A 19,330-nucleotide genomic window follows, 5' to 3' on the forward strand; every position below is an offset into this window, starting at 1 on the left:
ATTTTTGCCATACATTTTACCTTTGTATGCATTATAACCGTCATAAGGTAATGTTATCAGTTTTGCTTTAAACAGTGTCTTTTAAGGAAATTAACAGAAGAAAACTATTTTTATACTCACATATTTATTATTTTATAAGATTTGAGTTTCATTTGAAAAACATTCCATTAGCATTTATTGTAGTTCATTTAGTTCAGGTATAGTAGTAACACATTTTTTTCATTTTTTGTTTATCTCAAGATGTTTTCATTTCAGCATCATTTTTATACAATGTAGAATTCTGTATTTACACACTTTATAACAGGGCTTTCTATTGTTTTGATGAAGAGTCAGTCAAATATTATATACAATGTGTCTTTTTCCCCTTTCTTCTTTTATTTTCTAGCTGTTTTAACATAGGTTTGCATATGATACACCTAGGTGTTGTTTTCTTCTTATTAGGTTTTTAGATCTGTAGCTTGAAATTTTTTTAAAAGATTTCAGAAAATTTAGGCAATTATGTTTTCCCCTCCAGATAATGTTTTTATTTCCAATGTATTTTAGTCTCTCTTTTAGGGATGCAAATTGTATGTATGTTGGATCAATTGAGATTTTCCTACAAGATACTAAATACCTATTTATTTGTTCCTATCTTTTTTTCTCTCTCTCTTTTAATAATGGAATAGTTTCTATTGTTCTGTTTTCACATTAACTGACCACTCATTTTATAGTTTTCAGTATGCTGTTAAACCTATCTAATGCAGTTTTTCATATCAGATAAAGTCCTTTCTAAGATATTAATATTTTCATGTGGTTCTTTTAACATTTTTCATATCATTGCTGAGATTCTCTATTTAGATGTTTTTCTTTTCCTTTACATTCTTACTCATAATTATACTTACTGTTCAAACTCTTTGTCTACCAGTTCTAATATTTGAGTCTTTTTCTGATAGATTTCTTTTGGCCACTTTTTTCTCTCTTGATTGTTTTTACATTTTCATGCTTCTTTGCCTTTAGTGAATGTTTTAATTAAATGAATATTGTCAATGTTATGCTATTTAGTTTTGCTTAACTAGTCTTCTTTCACGGGTATTGAATATGGTTCTAGAAAGCAGTTAAATTACTGGGAGATCCCTTGATATCACCAGACTTGGCCCTATTCTTTGTAAATGATAGTTTCATTTTTGTTCTTAGTCCTAAAATGTGCCCTTTCATGTAGTAAGCATTTCTCATTACTGATCTGTAAATTCTCTGGGGTGTCACTGAAAGTGCTAGGTGCTCAGGGAATTCTCTCTACTCTGGCTGGGCCAGAACTTCACTACTTCTCAGCACTGCATGACCTATGCTAGCTCAGTTCAACTCTCACTCAAGCAATAGCTGCTCTTACTTAGTCCTCAAAGAATGTTTCCTGCTGATGAACAGCTAAGCTCTTGACAAATGACCTGTAGGAAACCCTCAAAGATTTTGATGTCCACTTCTCTGTTACATTTCTATTGCTGTGAAACCAATTACCACAAATTTAGCAGCTTAAAATAACATCCATTTATTAAGTGACAGCTCTGAAGCTCAGAGGACAAGGCATAGAGTAGCTGGTCCTCACCTCGGCTTCTTAAAAGGCTAAAATCAAAGTTTTGACAGGGCTATGTTCCCTTCTGGAAACTCTGGGGAAAGAATACTTCCAGGCTTAATCAGGATATTGATAGACTTCAGCTTCTTGAGACTAGAGCACTGAGGTCCCTATTTCCTTGCTGGCTATCAGCCAGTGTCTACATTCAGCTCCTAGAAGTTACCTTCATTCCTTGCCATGTGACCTCAATAGGCAGTTAACAACATGACTGGAAAGAATATCCTCTGCAACTATTTGGAGAAGACAAAAGAACTCACTTAATCAGGTTAGGCTCATCCTGAATAATCTATCTTATTCGAAGTCAACTGTGCCATACAACATAACCTAATCATGGGAGTAAAATTCATCATATTCAAAGTCTTGGGATGTATACTGCTGTGTACACCAGGGGACAGGGTCTCAGGGGCCATTATAGAATTTTTCTTACCACATCCTCTATGTAACTCACTTCTCTCTGGTACCTTACCCTAAAAATATAGCCTCTTCTATTACTGCAATTGATATCTGCCTTCTTAGCTCAGTGAGAATAAAGTTCTCTGCTTAAATTCTATCTCCCTGCATAGTGTTGTGGGGAGTGTCCCTAGGCAGACAGTTGATGTGAATATAAGGCCTACCTCATGTATTTTTCTTGCCTCAAAGACCACAGTGTTTTTTTATCCAATGCTTGAAAACAGTTGACTTATGACTGTTGTTCAGCTTTCTAGTTGTTTACTTCAGAAGGGCAAGTCTAATTCCAGTTATTCCATCATAACTTGAAAAACAATGGGAAATACTTTCCTAAAGAGATGAGTCATGCAAATATCTGAGAAAAAGCATACTAGGAATAGATAACAAGTGCATCCTTCTTACACTATTATCAAATACATTATCCACACTATATATAAAAGCCCACAGTTACAGAAGATATGATATTTTGGGGGAATGCAATTTATGTAAGGAAGCTTATTTATTTGTTTATTTATTATATAGTCTTAGTGGGCACAGAAAACAAGACATATTTTTGTAAATAGAGAGCCTATATACAAAATCAGATAGAACACAAATATCCTTTCTTTGTTATTTGCATATAGTGCCAAGGTAATCCATCCAATCCTATGGCTTCCACGTTGTCCCATGCTCAAATGTAGGACACTCTGAAATATGTTTCTTCAGCCTTGATTTCCCACTTTTAGGCCAATATATCTGATTCTCTATTCAACATATTATTAACATATTAGGCAAATTAAAACTAATGTGTCTAAAATCAAATTTGCCCCCACTCACTCAATGAAATAATTTATCTTCCCTAAGTCTTCCTTATCATAGTGAATGACAATTTTTATTCTTTCTATTGCTGAGGCTAAAAGCAAGGGGAAATCCTTGCCTTCTCTCTTTCACAACTATATCACAATGATATTCAAATCTTATTACTTTTTACTTTTAATCTTGAATCCTACCAAACAGCGAAATTTGTTTGCTCTACTTCAAAATATGCTCCAAATTTTACCACTCATTACCTACAGAACTGCAACTCCGAAGCAAGGTCACCAAAATCTATCACCTTGATGATTGCAGTTGATTCCAAACTGTTTATATTCTTGTCCCCAGCCCCAATAGATCTTTCTTACAACAATCAGATGATTCCTTTAAAATATGAGTTGTAATCTCCCCAACCAAAACCCTCTTATGTTCCCCAGCCATGCCTAGGAAAAAAAAAGGAAATCCTTAGTAAGGTTCATACCAACTTATGTGATTAGCTCCTTGCTACTTTTCTAACTGTATCCTCAACCACTATTTATGATAGCACACTGATCTACTTACTGTTACATGAACAAATAAAACATCCCATCATATGATCTTTACAATTGATATTTATTTTCTGGAAAATTCTTACCTCAAAATCCACGTGGTTCTTTCACCCATATCACTATGGTTAGTGCTCAGATGCCACCTCCACAAAGAAATCTATCATGACCATCCTATCAAAGTAGCAATCCCTTCACTGTGCTTTATTTTCTCCTAGCATTCATCACTTTTGACATTGTACTAGACATCAGTTTATTATACTCCTCCTCCACTGACGTGTAAGTTAGATGGAGCCAGGAGTCTTGTCTGCCTTGCTTGATGTTGCATCCCCAACAACTTTGATGTAGAAAGTAATCCCAATTTATCAGAGAGTAAATTGCCTGAGTTTTAATGGTCACAAAACTGAGAAGATACAGTTTTGAAACAGAAAAACATTTAGTCATTCATGCCCTTTTTACTGACTGTCTACTGTCAACAAGACAGCATTGAAGAGCAAGTGATCGAACCTGATTTTCAGGTAAAGAGGCATTTAACAAAGAATTTGTAGACATTGCAGATACGTGTCAAATCTCATAGAGCATACAGAGTTGTTATATTTTGTTTAGCATAATAGATATAGATGATTAATTCTATATGTTTTGTGAAAATGGTGGCTTCAGGATTTTTTAAGACCTGTGTTAGAAATATTCTAAAGGGTTTTTCAGCAACCCTTACCTATCAGGGAATAGCTGCTCTCTAATACATCTTTTTAATTTTTTCTTTATTGATAAACTTTCAAAATTATTATCACCGTCAAATACAGATATCTACATCTTATTCTTTATATAACAAAATGTTGACCCTTGTGATAGAGCATAAGATACAAGACAGATTTTGAATCACCATAGATTACATTATCTCTTAAAAAAAGCTTCCTATTTATAAGATTGGGTCTTAGGTGGCAAGTAGGCCAATTAAATATATTTATTATTCTTGCTTTTGTTAGTATTGTTGCATTTTTCTCCTTTCCCAAATGAAACATCTCACAAAGTTTATTGCATGTGCTAATTAGATTAGCAATTACCCATTAAGTTAGATTTCAAAGTACCAATCACATTTTATATCTTAATTTGTTACTTTGTCACTAATTAGAATAGCAATTTTTCTAATGGATTAAGTGTAAATTGTAACAATTCAGTCCCATTTTTAAAAAGTCTACATATATTTCAGTAATTGAAATAGTAATCATTAGCTTATATTTGAATTTAATATGTCAAGTTAGTAGAGTCATATGACAGTTCAAGTCTGTGTAAAATATGGGGAAAATTATCAGAAAAAAAACTAGAGTTAATCATTTCAGTATTGTCCAATTTTATCCAGGTTTGAGTTAAGAGATAGTGACATGTTACCTAAGCATTCTTTTGAAGACAGATAAACTAAGTGCTCTGATAAGAACAACAACAACAACAAAACAGAACATAAAATACAATATATTAAAATATCCAAAGTACACTTTTTATGAATGAGCCTTTCATCTGGCAGTAGCTGATTAGTATACATTCTGGTGCAGTAGCAGCCAAGATGCATGGACTATATCAGAGACAAATAAATTAAATTTCAATTTTAAAATTTCTGATTAGTTTTGACATCTGAACTTTCAAAATTGTTCAAAGATTTATTTCTTTTTGCTGACTTTTAACAAACATTTTGTGAACGATTCTATTGACAGATGTTTTCTTACTATCATATTACAGATACATCAAAGACATAAAAAATGTTAGCAGTATGATGCCATACTTGTACATCTGAAACTGCCTTTGCTAAATTATGACAGTAAGAGAAATCTGACCATTGACTCCCCATCTTGCTTCTAACCTCCAAGCTTTCCTTGGTCATCCTCAGCACAGGCCATGCTACTTTGGGAGGAATTTAGTTTATAGTTTAATTTTAAAACAAAAATAATAGTTGTCCCTCTGTACAACTAATTGCCTCACTGGATATTGAAATTGCCTTTGTAAGACTAATGAGAGGTCACAGGCTAGATTTAGTTTCTACATTCCCTTACTAGGCAGGGGTAATGTGGCCAGAGGTCACAAGATTTCTGACTTTCTCAATTGCTCCCATAGATAACATCTAGGATTTTTTTTTTTAAGATGTTTTTCAGACTGACCCCACCTAAACTCATGACTCAACCAATCTGTTACCCCACCCAGAGGCAGACTCAGCAGCACAGAGACCATTTTTCACAACTTCTATGATTTCAGCCCCAACCAATCAGTGGCACCCATACCCTAGACTCTGTCCACCAAATTGTCTGTAAAAACCCTAACCTCCAGGCATTCCAGGAAACTGATTTCAGTGATAACTCCAGTTCTTCTGCATGGCCAATCTCAAGTCAATTAAACTCTCTCTACTGCAATACCATCGTCTCAGCGAACTGATTTTGTTTGTGCAGCAAGTAGGAAGAATCTGTCAGGCCATAACATATTTATTGGATAGACAATAGCCTATAAAATGACTATAAACGCTTGACTGCATTAATGCCTTCCTACATTTACTACACTAACATTAATATTCTTTTGTTTATTTACTATATTTAATGATTATTTTAGTCAGGCACAAGATGCTGTATTGTTTAGGACAGTTCCCTAGTCCTAGGCTAAATAGGAATACCAGTAGAAAAAAATATAGACTTTGTAATTTAAACTTGTATAAATCCTGAAATTGCACTGTGCCCCACTATACTATTATTACAAAACTCACTCTGGTTCTTTGCTCTTAGTTATGACCCCAGTATGATAAAACTGATGTACATTTACAAATTAGTAAATACAGGTATTTTAAGATACTGATAACTAAAAACAGACCCGTCAACCAGTTAGGATAACAAATGTATTACTCTCTGTTCTCCAAACATCAAATTAAATATCACAATAAACAAGTTACAATTAACATTGTAAATATGTTAATGATCAAACTCTTGGAAAACAAACTAGTGAATACTTGCTTATGAAAGAGTCCATATCTATGAAATGCTTTTAGCAAGTTGTCTGCAGTAGGTTCATGGTAAACAAATAGAAATCTTTGTATTTATGGGGCAGCTCTCTGGAAATGTCTCAGAAGCTATGTAACTATCTGAATAGAAAGTGGAGATGTTTCTTGGCCCAGGCAACTCTCTTCTGTGTAAGTGATGTAGTTACATATATTATGCCAGATCTTTCCTTGTTTGTCTATGCTTGTGATTATTTATGGCATCTAAATGATTACTAAAGCTATCAGACTTGGTTAGATCTCTGATTCATATGATTGAGATTTGACAATCTGATCCTTTGTGTTATCATAATATATGTTTAATATGTTAGGTTAACTACATGGCAGACTAAGTATTTTTAAACAGTCACGTGATTGGGTAAAAAATATGTCACAGCCACTTAAAGCAGCTAGCATTCAGGAATATGCAAAGAATGTAAGATCTTCATCCTTGCAACAAATATTCTTAAAACTTAACTCTTTAAGAATCCAACAGTTAGTGCAATCTAAAGGTCTTTTGTCTACTAAGACCAAGTATAAACCAATCCAATTTTTATTAGGATTTTAGGAAGATAAATTATGACACAAAAACCTTAACTTATTTCGTACAGAGGGTAAGAGAGTGGGAATGAAAAATCAAATCAGGAGGTTAATTTTTACTCATCTATTTCAAAGCTATAATAACATATCCTCCATTTACTTTAGGTTTTGATCTTCTCCTTAAATTCTCTTTTATTATTTACATCCTCCAAGTGTTTCCTCTCACCTTAAGCCATGTGACTCTGTGTTCTCTCAGTTAGAATCGTCTGTTTTGCATGGATCTTTCTGGTTATATTTATGCTTATACAAATATAAATGCATCGCATGAAAACTTTTACATTTCTTTCTAGATTTCTTTTTTCTAAGTCCAGAAAGTGCCATTCTATTAAGCAAATTGCCCTTTTCTTTTTAACAAATTATACTTACTGTCATTAAAAATGAGCTCTTAAAAAAAGGGCTTACTATTCAGAGAGACACTTCTTTCAGAATTCAGATTTTGATGAAGAGAGATTCTTAAATATTATAACCTTACTACTTTTCAATCTCTCTCTTTCTCTTTTTCTTTTACCCCTGCTCAGTTCTCCCCTATATAAGAATGACTTATCTGATAGGTCAAATTGGGGAAAACTCACAAGCCTCCTATGGAACATCAGTTAGCTGCTAGTTCATGCTCTAAATCTTCCCATGTCATCTACAGTGCCCTCATGGGGAAGTTTGTCTGAGATCAGTTAGCCAAAGGTGGAGTCACTTTATCTCTGTTTAATGCTGAGGTTCACTGTGGGATTGAATATTTCACTTTCAATAATCATTAGGTTCCTGGAAAGATCTCAATGAATCATTATTTCTTTAACTTATCAACGCATAACTAGGTCATTTTTAAATTTCTATGTTTACAGTAAGTTTGTAACAAACATATTTGTAGCTATATTTTCATATATTTCTGTGATTTATGTCTCTAGACCAAATTTCTAAAACTGAATTTGCTTACACAAAGAGTTTTGCATATTTAAAATTTTTATAGGTATTTTCAAGGCACTGTCAATAATTTTCACTAATTTATACTCAGAACAATAATATAAAAAAATTTTTCTACTGTAACATCTGAAAAGCTATTTATATTTTTATTCATTTTATTTTCATGAGGTTGAGCAAAATCTTATATGTTTATCGTGTGTCTGTTTTTCTGCAAAAACGCCTGATAACACATTTTTCTTTTCTTTTTCTTTTTTTTTTTTTTTTTTTTTTTTGGAGACACAGGCTGGAGTGCAATGACGTGATCTTGGCTCACTGCAACTTCTGCCTCCCGGGTTCAAGTGATTCTCCTGCCTCAGCCTCCTGAGTAGCTGGGATTACAGGTGCCCACCACCACACCTAGCTAATTTTTGTATTTTTAGTAGAGACGGGGTTTCACCATGTTGGTCAGGCTGGTCTTGAACTCCTGACCTCATGATCCGCCCGTCCTGGCCTCCCAAAGTGTTGGGATTACAGGCATGAGCCACTGCGCACAGCAAGTTTTTCTATTTTTAAGAATATCTTTGCAAGAGATTCTTTTATGTTAACAAAGTGTGTTCTTTTTTTATCATATGTGTTACATATGATATTTTGTTGTTTATTTGTGACTTGCTATACTCTGTGTCTTTAACATGCATATGTTTTGAAATTTTATGTAGTTAAATTTCTTATTGTTTTTTTCTTTATGGCTTCAGCTTGTCAGGTTTAGAAATTCCTTTTTTTACTTCAAAGTTATACAATACTATTTTTTTAACTTCCACAATTTTCTCCACATTAAACAGTAAAGTGGGGTGGTATGATTAGCCTAGCTGTTTTCATATTTTCCTTTCTATAAAACTTGAATAATCTTTGAGGTTGGATCAGAAATAGTAGTAAATGAAGAAAGGTGAGCCACCTTGAACTCCTAAAAAAGCAAAAACACACATGCAGAAAAATAAATGCATAAACAAACAGACGAAAAACATGGAAAAACGTAGGGGTCAGAAGCATCTGTGATACCTGTAATATGGAATAGCTGATAAATCTCTCTAAAAAAGGATGTTTTGGCCGGGTGCGGTGTCTCATGCCTGTAATCCCAGCACTTTGGGAGGCTGAGACAGGCAAATCACCTGAGCTAAGGAGTTCGAGACCAGCCTGACCAATGTGGGGAAATCTCATCTCTACTAAAACTACAAAATTAGCCAAACGTGGTAGTGGGCGCCTGTAATCCCAGCTACTCAGGAGGCTGAGTCAGGAGAATCACTTGAACCCAGGAGGCAGAGGTTGCAGTGAGCCGAGATCGCACCACTGCTTTCCAGCCTGCGGGACAAGAGCAAAACTCCGTATCAAAAAAAAAAAGTATGATTCAAAAGATTACATGTTTCTTGCTATATAATGCAGCTACAGAAGGAAAAGGCTCATAAAAGTGGTGTTTTCCTTACTACTGAATGATTGAAAGATTGTATCTATTTTCATTTCGATTTGCTTCAATTTCTACCGTGGTTTTAAATATAATATCTACTTTATTTCAGCTCACTTACCAATAATTCAGACTTATACAGGAATAGGCATTATCAGGTATTACCTGATAATATGCAAATATAATAAATGTTATTTTCAATATGCAATATTAAAGTCTAATTTGTAATCTACCATTGTAACTCTAAGTAGGAATTAGAGTAAAAATGAATTCTAATTTAAAAATTTTAATGAATTTAATACCTTGTATATGTTGAATGTTAATAATTACTATAATGGCTTACACTAAAATGTACAATTTTATAATCAGGACTTTGCATTCATTAGATTAAATACATAAATATAAAATATTCAACACTGAAAATATTATCGGAAAATTTGTATGACTTTGTTGAGTGACTAGAAGAAATAATGGAAAAAACAAAAGCAACTTAGGAAAAGTAGACATATTTAATTACCTAAGCCTAGTTATACGATCTCATGCTATTCTATTTTGGTGTGGGAAACAATTCCCATAGAATATTATGGAGAACGTAACTGAAGAATAAATATTTAAACTCTATGTAATAGTTAAAGATTTAATATACCTAGCTGTTTAGAGAATGCCTCAAAGTGCTGAGAAAAAGATAAATCCACTTCCTAGTTGGAAAAAGATTTCAGTAGTCAATTTAAATTTGAGGAAAATCTACAGCCAAAAAATACGTGACAGGAATCTGAGCAATTTTTAAACAATTTCTGTATCAATGAGACATATATAATTTTATCTACCCATCATTTTGAATACCAATAGAAATACAATCTTCATTTTTGGTGGCAATTTGAGGAAATGAACACTCTTGTACATTGCTAGTAGAAATAATTATTGCTATAGCTTTTATGGAATGTAAATTGCCTTTATCTTTAACATTAAAAAAAGACCTACCACCTTGTAATTTTTTCCCTAAATCTTACTTTTGTGAATCTTTCCTATAGAAGTAAAGAGAACATACATGAATACAGGTTAGATCGATTTATAGAGAAAAGAGAAAGAAATGGAGATACATATGTGAATATATATATACACACACACACACAGAACTATAGCTACGTATCAAGAGATAAATGGGCATACAGATGTATATTGCAGCATTAGTTTAGTGAAACAATATTGGTAAAAATTTTAATGTCTGTCAGTATTCATCATTAGAGTGGTATAAAAATCTTACATAATATTATGAAACTATTACAAAAAATAGGTACTTCAATATTATATACTGTAAATTTTTTAATAAAGCAAGCAACTGAAAAGTTAAGAATAATTTAAAGTATATGATTACACTTTGATAAAAATAGCAACATTTCTTAAATGTTTGTGTGTGTGTGTGTGTGTGTGTGTATTAGTGGTAACGAAAAAACATATCAGATTAATAACATTTGTTAAACGATAAGTGGGCAGTGTCACACGTGTCCCTGTGAAGAGAGTCCACTAACAGGCTTTGTGTGAGCAACAAGGCTGTTTATTTTACCTGGATGCAGGTGGGCTGAGTCCGAAAAAGGAGTCAGCAAAGGGTGGTGGGATTATCATTAGTTCTTATAGGTTTGGGATAGGCGTACAAAGTACCTTCTTAAGGGTGGGGGAGAATGTATTGTATCAGTTAGGGTGGGGCAGGAACAAATCACAATGTTGGAATGTCATCAGTTAAGGCTATTTTCAATTCTTTTGTGGATCTTCAGTTGCTTCAGGCCACCTGGATGTACACAGGCAGGTCACAGGGGATATGATGGCTTAGCTTGGGCTCAGAAGCCTGACAGGCAGGGGGTTCAGGAGTGGGAATTCTAGACCAACTGCGTACTTTGCTTTGCTTAAATGTTTACAGAGAATAGATTCCACAATTGTAGATTTTGGTAAGAAACATAATGTATGAAATGTGGAAAGAAAGATAAGTCAATATAATTGGAAAAAAAATAAATCAGAAATAAATAAAGTTTTCCCTCTCACCCTCCCTCCGTCCCTCCCTCCATTCTCTCCTCTCCTCTTTTCTTTCTTTTTTTTCTCTGAGGCTGGAGTACACTACAGTGGCATCATAGCTCACTGCAGCCTCAAACTCCTGGGGTCAAGCAATCTTCCCCCCTCAGCCTCCCAAATAGTTGAGACTGTGGTACATGCCACTGCATTTGCTAATTTTTAAATTTTTTATAGAGTCGGTGTCTAGCTTTGTTGCTGAAGCTGGCCTTGAACTCCTAGACTCAAGCAATTCCCCTGTCTCAGCCTCACAATATGGCAGGATTATAGGCATAAGCCACTGTGCCCAGCCTTAAGAAGCTTTTTGAATAAATTATTATTATGATTACAAACAAATTGTTTTGGGTCTCTAACTTTGAACCTCTTATTTTTATTTTTAAAATTTACTTTAGAAGTAATAAGAAGTTTATAAATAAGAAAAAGATAATTCCATCATAGATCATTTCCACTAAACTATTTGTGTAAAAATTTAAGAAGATGGCTGCTACTGCAAAATACGACAAAAATGTGTTTAACTTACATTGTATTTTTCTCTCTATGCTAGAATACATTCATCCTTATATTAGCTCCCAAGTTGAACTTAAAATATCTGGATGAAGGATTAATAATGTACTCTTTGCTTAGTTCGATTCAAACAAATTAGATAATAATGAAGTATTTGAATCCATTATCATTTTGAACTATTTTTTTCTCAATTAGGATGAATTAAAATGAAATCCTGCAATTTGTTAAAGTTTTCAAAAATTTATGTCTAAATCTTACTGAGATTCTAGTTGTTCAGCATAAGAGATTTGTAAAGCACATGCAATCCTTCATTTCCAGTCACAATTCCAACTTAGATAAGCCTGAAGCTGGTTCAGTTCAGAACCCCACCTGAAGCTGGTTCAGTTCAGAACCCCACCTAGAGATATTGGGGCTTCCACCACCACTATCTCCTCCTGCTACCCACCACTAGGTGCTAAGATACTAAACAGACAGGGAAAAGGAAAGGGGAAATAAAAAATAACATAGATTCACATGATAAAAATTTATCCCAGTCATCCAGTCTGAATGACAGATGAAAGCAGAACTGATTCTCTGTTCCCCTGAGCACCTTTCCCCAAAGTGCCAAATATCAATGTTTTTAAAGGTAGTATGTTGACAGGATAGTTATTAAAACTATAAAAGAAGAGGAAGTACATAAAAGTAAGACCTGGAGGCTGTCAAAAGATTGTGCTATTCTTCCCAATCAACCAATTTTACAGTCCTGTTGAGACCTGGCCTTTGGCTCAGTTCCTTGTTGATGAGACCCAGCTTTCCTATATCCACACACCTCTTTTCTACCCAAACCCTATAAAAGAATCCCTGAGGCTCCAAGGAACTCAGTTTAAAACAAAATACAAAAATTGCTGTCTTAGTTCAATGCACTCATTCAATAGATGAAGACATTTGAACTTAAATAGGTGAAGTATTTTACTGGAAGTTAGGTGTCTTAGTCTATTCATAACAAACTGCCATAGACTGGGTGACTTCGAAACCAGATAATTTCTTGTGGTTCTGGAGCTGGAAAGTCCAAGAGCAAGGCACCACATGAGGAAGCTGCCTTGAGTCCCTGATTCTTGGTTCATACAGCACTGTCTCTCACTGTGTCCTCACAGGGTAAAAGGGGTGAGGATTTGTCTGGGCACTTTTATAAGGGCATGAATCCCTAATCACCTGATCAATTCTCAAAGTCCTTATTTTCAAATGACATCACATTGGGGATTAGGTTTCAGCATACAATATTTGCAAGCACATAAGCATTTAGTCTATAACATTATGTTTGGTAATGGGCAGAACTTAGCTTTGAACTCACGACCTCTGCATCTGGGTTTGGTTTTCTTTTCCAACATCAAGGTACATCGTAGGAACCTCTCCTAAATCTTAGTTCATCCTTATTTAAATAAAGAAAAGAAAATATTTAAAATTACCAGAGATAAAGTTTTAAGTAACCCACAAAACTTTCCACGTTAAGGATTTTGTGTTTTATGAATTATACTGTTGACTCAAACAACACAGATTTGAACTGTACAGGTTCATTTATACATGAATTTTTAAAAGTAAATATATTAGAACATGTTTTGAAGATTTGCAGCAATTTAAAAAAATAGCAGATGAGCCTAATAGCCTAGAAATATTTAAAAAATAAGAAAAAGGTATGTCATGAATGCATAAAATATATGTAAATACTAGTCTATTTTATCATTTACTACCATAAACTATGCACAAATCTATTATAAGAAATTAAAAATTATCAAAATGTATGGACACAGACTCTACATGGTGCCATTGGAAGTTGAGAGAAATGGAAACAATTGTAAAGATGCAATATATTAAATCATAACTGCATAAAATTAACCGCAGTACATACTATACTACTGTAATAATTTTGTCGTCACCTCCTGTGGCTCTTACGGTGAGCCCAAGTGTTGCAAGTATTCCCTTAAAGCACTGTGTGATGCTAACCTTCCCTGCATGAGAGGTTTGTCTCTCCAGTAAATTACTTATCACTGTAAAAACTGATCCCTCACAGTTCTCGTGTATTTTTCATCATGTTTAGTGAAATACCGTAAACTTTAAATAACACCATGGAACCCATATGAAGTGCCACTAGTAATGCTGGAAGGGCTCCCAAGAAGCAGAGAAAAGTCATGACATTACAAGAAAAAGTTAAATTGCTAGATATATATCCTAGATTGAGGTCTACAGGGCTGTTGTCCGCCACTTTAAGATTAATGAATCCAGCATAAGGACTATTGTAAAAAAAACAAAAGGAAATTCATGAAGCCATCCTGCAGCTATGCCAGTAGGCATGAAAACTTGCACTTTTTGTGAAATACAAGATATGTGTGAATTGACTGTTCATGTTATCAGTAAAACTTCCAGTCAACAGCAGGCTATTAAGTTTGGGATGAGTCAAAAGTTATGTGCAAATGTTTGACTATTTCCAAGGGAAGAGTTGGTGTCCCAACTCCCATGTTCTTCATGGGTGAACTGTAGTTATACTGTCTGAAATGTGCTTCTAGAATGTTGATAATATTTTGTTTCTTGAACTGCATGTGTATAGCTTGTGACATTCTCTGAGCTGTAGACTTAGGATTTTTGCAGTTCTTTGTATCTATTTTGTACCTTAATTAAAAAGTTAAACAATAGTGACTTTGTTAATACAGAAATTGCTATAGTATGGACTCATGGGAAAACCACAAAACTTTAATTCATCTACCCTGTGAAATATTACTGAATTGTTCTATATCTAAAGATCTGCAACTCTGAAAGGAAAACTGGAATTATTTTGAATATTGCATGAAAGAATCCACATGAAGTACCTAGCATGGCGCAGGGCATAGCAGATTTTCAATACAGTGTAATTCTCCTTAATAAATATGTTGTAATTTTAATTCTGTTTCAAAGAAGCATTAAGTAATAAAAGGAGTGTAGTCATTGTGGTTTAATTTTTAGGTCTAGCAAATATTAGTTTTCTTTAATTTTTGGAGTTTAGAGTAATCTATAATAGTAAATGTTTACCTGAAATATCCTTCTGTACTTAATGTTCCTTAATTCATGGTCTTCTTATTAGATTGATAACTGATGACTGATTCACTGGCTTATTCATTTATTTATTCATCACTTGTACAGTATTTACTGAGTGTATTAATCAGTGTTATCCAAAGATACAGAACAAATAGAATATGTGTATGTGTGTGTGTTGGCGGCAGGGTAAGGAGAGAGAGAGAGAGAGAGAGACACTGTAAAGCTTTAGTTCATAAGGCTGTGAGAGCTAGCAAGTCTGAAATCTTTACGACAGGTTGGCAGGCTGGAGACCCTGGAAAGAATTCTTGTTGCACTTCAAGTCTAAAGGCAGTTTGGAGGCAGAATTCCTTCATCCTCAGGGGACCTCAGTCTTTTTCTCTCAAAGCCTTCAACTGATTGAATGAGGCTCACTCACTCTTATTATGGAGGGTAATCTTCTTTACTCAAAGTCTACTGATTTAAATGTTAATCACATTTTAAAAATATCTTCATGGCAACATCTGCTATTTGACCAGACATCTGGGCACCATAGCCTAGCAATGTTGACACATAACATTAACCATCACACTGAGTTTTAAATATAAGAAGCATGGCTGAGAACTAAAAATCTGTTGAGCACATAACCTAGTGCTGGAAACTGAAAGGGAAGGAAAGGGGAAAAGAGGGACAGACACAAGGTCAACTGACTAGATTACGATAGGAAAAGCAAAATAACAGATCTTTGCCAAACGTCAAGGGAGCTGAGAGTAGGAAGTGAATAATTTTGCCTGAATAGGATACGAGGTGCACTGATGCTCAAGATGCTTTCCTCTCATCCAGAAATTTCGCCCAGAGGAGAAATAGCTCCAGTCAGAGAGAAATTTAAAGAGATGTGTGAAGCTCCACCTTGGGGCTTATGTGGAACTTGTTCTAGGCTTGGTTCCAAAATTTTTGCAAACTTAAGCTGGGATTCAATTTTACAGTGAAATTGAATATGCATTGGGATCTTTCTTGGTTTGAGGCGTAGTCTTTAAAAATCTCCATCCCCCAGATAGATCTTATTTTATAAGCATCATATACAACTATTTGTTTGATTAAATATGCAGAGTTTTTGAAAGCCTTTTATAAATTGCTTTACTCTGTGAGCTATCCAGTTTTTCCATCTGAAGTGTTCATAGTAGAATCTTCAGCAAATCACAAAGTTTTTGGTTGCAGGATTTTGGCAGCCAAATTCACTCTGAGCACAAGGGGCTCTTCAGCACACTACATTAGAGAAACAGTTATACACCCTAAGGGTTTTCAGAGTTTCTTTGTTCAGCAAAGAATTGAATCATATTCCTGAAAGTGGATCTCTTTCTTTCAAGACCAAGTTTAAATGATCATTGACAAATCAAGCTAGACACTAATTAACTCTCCTAATGACATTAATGCATTTTATATGTATTAATGTTTCTATCACAAGAGACACACTGTCAATCTAGATTTCACAAAGGAATGTTACATACCTTCCAACTGTTGAGTATTGGAAAAAATTTCTAGGATCTCTATCTCATCCTAAACTATTCTCCGTCTGGCTGGCTGTGGTTTGGCACGTTGGCTTCCTAATCTCCAAATCTTTTCAAGACTACAAAGGTCATATGAAAGTCTTTGTACTCTCTGCCCCATTGGACCTGGAATGTTATTTGTTTGTTTCTTCCATAACATGCATCTCCACATTCTTCATATATTAACTTTTGTTTTACCTGCTGAGAGAAACTGTCTTTGACCAGCCCATCCACTGCAAGCCTCTCACCACTCATTTCTCATCTATGGGCCACTGCTCTCATGCTCTTTGTAGCCATTGGGGTTCACATAATAATCTTAAGTTATATTGCTTATTTATTTATCTATTCATATAACATTTTTTTTCCACTAGGAAATTTGCTTATTCACTAGAATAAGGAACTTGCCTGGCCTTTTTTCCTTTTTTTTTTTAACAGCTGTATGCTTAACACAAAATATGTACAAATTTATGTTTGTTGATGAAATAGTGGAAACAAACCAATGTGGCCCTGATAGTCAAACAAAATGTTATTTAAAGTGAGGTTCTTAAAAAGTGAGGTCAGGGGTACAATTATAGCTTCTGTTTTATTTTAAGTGAGCTATCAATTATAGATACCAGTCTCCAAAGTGAATGTGAGATAAATGCCACACCCAAATTTAAAAGAGAAATAGTCCCTATCCTTGGATCCTTTGGCCATATTGATACAAAAATGTGTGGGGTGCCCCCCAGAATTGTAGGGAAGGCAAGAAGACTGTGAAGAGATACACGTGTACATCTCTTCCCCCTTTTCCTGTGGATGTGGCTTCCTGTTAGCCAAGCTGCAGTGATTGTTATCTCTCTTCTGGGTCTAGCTACCAAGCAAGTCTACTTGGCTCTGAGGTGGTACTGGGGGTTGTCTGCACGAAGTCCTGTGATGTGAAGATGTGAAATGTCTATGGGTCTCTCAGCTGTAGATGCCAGCACCTGTTCCAGTGGAGATGGCATGGCGGTGAAATGGACTCTATAACGGTTCTTCGCTTAGGTGGTTTAATGCTCTATTTTTGTGCTGGTTGGCATCCTGCCGGGAACTGGTGCTTTCCAGGGAGCATCCGATGTGGTAGTATGGGGAGGAACAGGTGGTGAGTAGGGCCCTAGAACTCCCACGATTATATACCCTTTGTCTTCAGCTACCCCAGTGGATAGGGAAGGCCCACCAGGTGGGAGCAGGGCTAGATGAGTCTGAGCTCAGACTCCTTGGGTGGGTCTTGCTGAAGCTGCTGTGGGGGATGGTGATGAGGTTCCCAGGTCAATGGAGTTGTGTACCCAGGAGGATTATGGCAGCCTCTGCTGAGTCATGCAGGGAAGTGGGGGAGAACCAGCAGTCACAGGCCTCACCCAACTCCCACACAATCCGATGTGCTGGTCTCACTCCCACCGTACCCGCCCCTAACAGCCCTGAGTCTGTTTCCAAGTGGTGGGTGAGCTACGCTTGAGAACTTGCCCCAAGCTACCCGCCTCCCAGCTGCAAAAGACCAGGGCTTTGGTTCTTCCTTTGCCTATGGAGTCTGCACACCAGATTCACACTCTCCCTTAAGTTCCGGCCAGGAGGCTTCTCGTCTGGTTCAAATTATTACAAAGTTCAGCTGGAGATTTCGTTCTCCCTGTGGGGTTTTTCCCCGGGCTCCTCTGGCCACTGTCCTGAAGGATCCCTGTGCTGCCAGGCAGGAATGGCCTGCGTGGGGAACCAGAGAGCTCCCAGGGCCTTTCCTGCTGCTGCTTCTACCCCCGTATTTCACTTCTCTCTGTAGATTGACTCAGCTCCAGGTAAGGTCAGAAACTTCTCCCGCAAACAGACCTTCAGTTTCCCCAGTGGGGGTGTGTGTTTGGGAGGGTAGGATCTCCATTTCACAGTTGGGGCACTCACAGTATTTGGGGTGTCTCCCGGGTCCTGCAGGAGCAGTCTGCTTCCTTCTGAGGGTCTGTGGGTCCTCTTGGGATTCCTGGCTTGTTCTTGCAGTAGATGTGGAGCTAAAATTTGTGGTGCAAGCCTCCACGCGCTGCTCTGTCTGACTGAGTTGGAGCTGCAATTTAGTCCTGCCTTTTGGCCATGATCCACACAACTTTTTCTTATCTCAAAAAGTTTTAATTTTGAATGAAGATTAAAGCACTTTGGCAATAGGTGAATTGTATTTGCCACTAGGGAAATGTCTGTTGATTACGAAGAAGCAGAGATTATGGGATCTGACTGAATTTGTATCCACAGGCAGAAGATTACCCCCAATGTATAAGTTTTAAGACATCATTTAGATGCAGAAATACATTTGTGTATTTATCTCATCTCAAGAATCAAGTATTTCAACATACCAGTTATAGGCAATTCTGTTATCCCAATTATTCCTTTAGAATCTATGGCAGAATTTATCTCCCTTTCAATTAATTCTCCATGCAGCAGCTATATATGTGTGTGTGTGTGTGTGTGTGTGTGTGTGTGTGTGTGTGTTTTTTTTTTTTTTTTTTTTTTTTGAGATGGAGTTTTGCTTTTGTTGCCCAGGCTGGAGTTCAATGGCACGATCTTGGCTCACCGCAACCTCCACCTCCTGGGTTCAAGCTATTCTCCTGCCTCAGCCTCCCAAGTAGCTGGGATTACAGGCATACACCACCAGGCCCGGCTACTTTTGTATTTTTAGTAGAGTCCAGGTTTCTCTATGTTGGTCAGGCTGGTCTTGAACTCCCAACCTCAGGTGATCTGCCCACTTCGGCCTCCCAAAGTGCTGGGATTACAGGCGTGAGCTACTGCGCTCAGTGCCACAGCTATATTTTAAAAACTCAAATTAGATTATGAGAATTCCCTGCTTAAAAATTTCTAATT

At 35.9% G+C, this 19,330-nt stretch overlaps 1 long non-coding RNA gene across 5 annotated transcripts in view; it reads right to left on the reverse strand.

Moving 5' to 3' along the window:
* LOC131381637 (uncharacterized) overlaps positions 1-19,330 on the reverse strand; it is a 94,146-nt gene that overhangs the window by 47,656 nt on the left and 27,160 nt on the right. Inside the window, exon 2 of one of the 5 annotated variants that reach the window (XR_009210517.1) lies at positions 13,249-13,323. The exons of 3 other annotated variants lie outside the window; for them this stretch is intronic. This is a non-coding gene — a long non-coding RNA (uncharacterized LOC131381637). Of the gene's footprint in view, positions 1-13,248; positions 13,324-18,385; positions 18,670-19,330 lie in introns of all 5 variants that reach the window. One more of the 5 variants, XR_009210519.1, reaches the window with a different exon arrangement.

This window comes from Hylobates moloch, unplaced genomic scaffold (genome assembly GCF_009828535.3).
Source record: "Hylobates moloch isolate HMO894 unplaced genomic scaffold, HMol_V3 SCAFFOLD_2, whole genome shotgun sequence".
In the NCBI taxonomy this organism is placed as follows: domain Eukaryota; kingdom Metazoa; phylum Chordata; class Mammalia; order Primates; family Hylobatidae; genus Hylobates; species Hylobates moloch.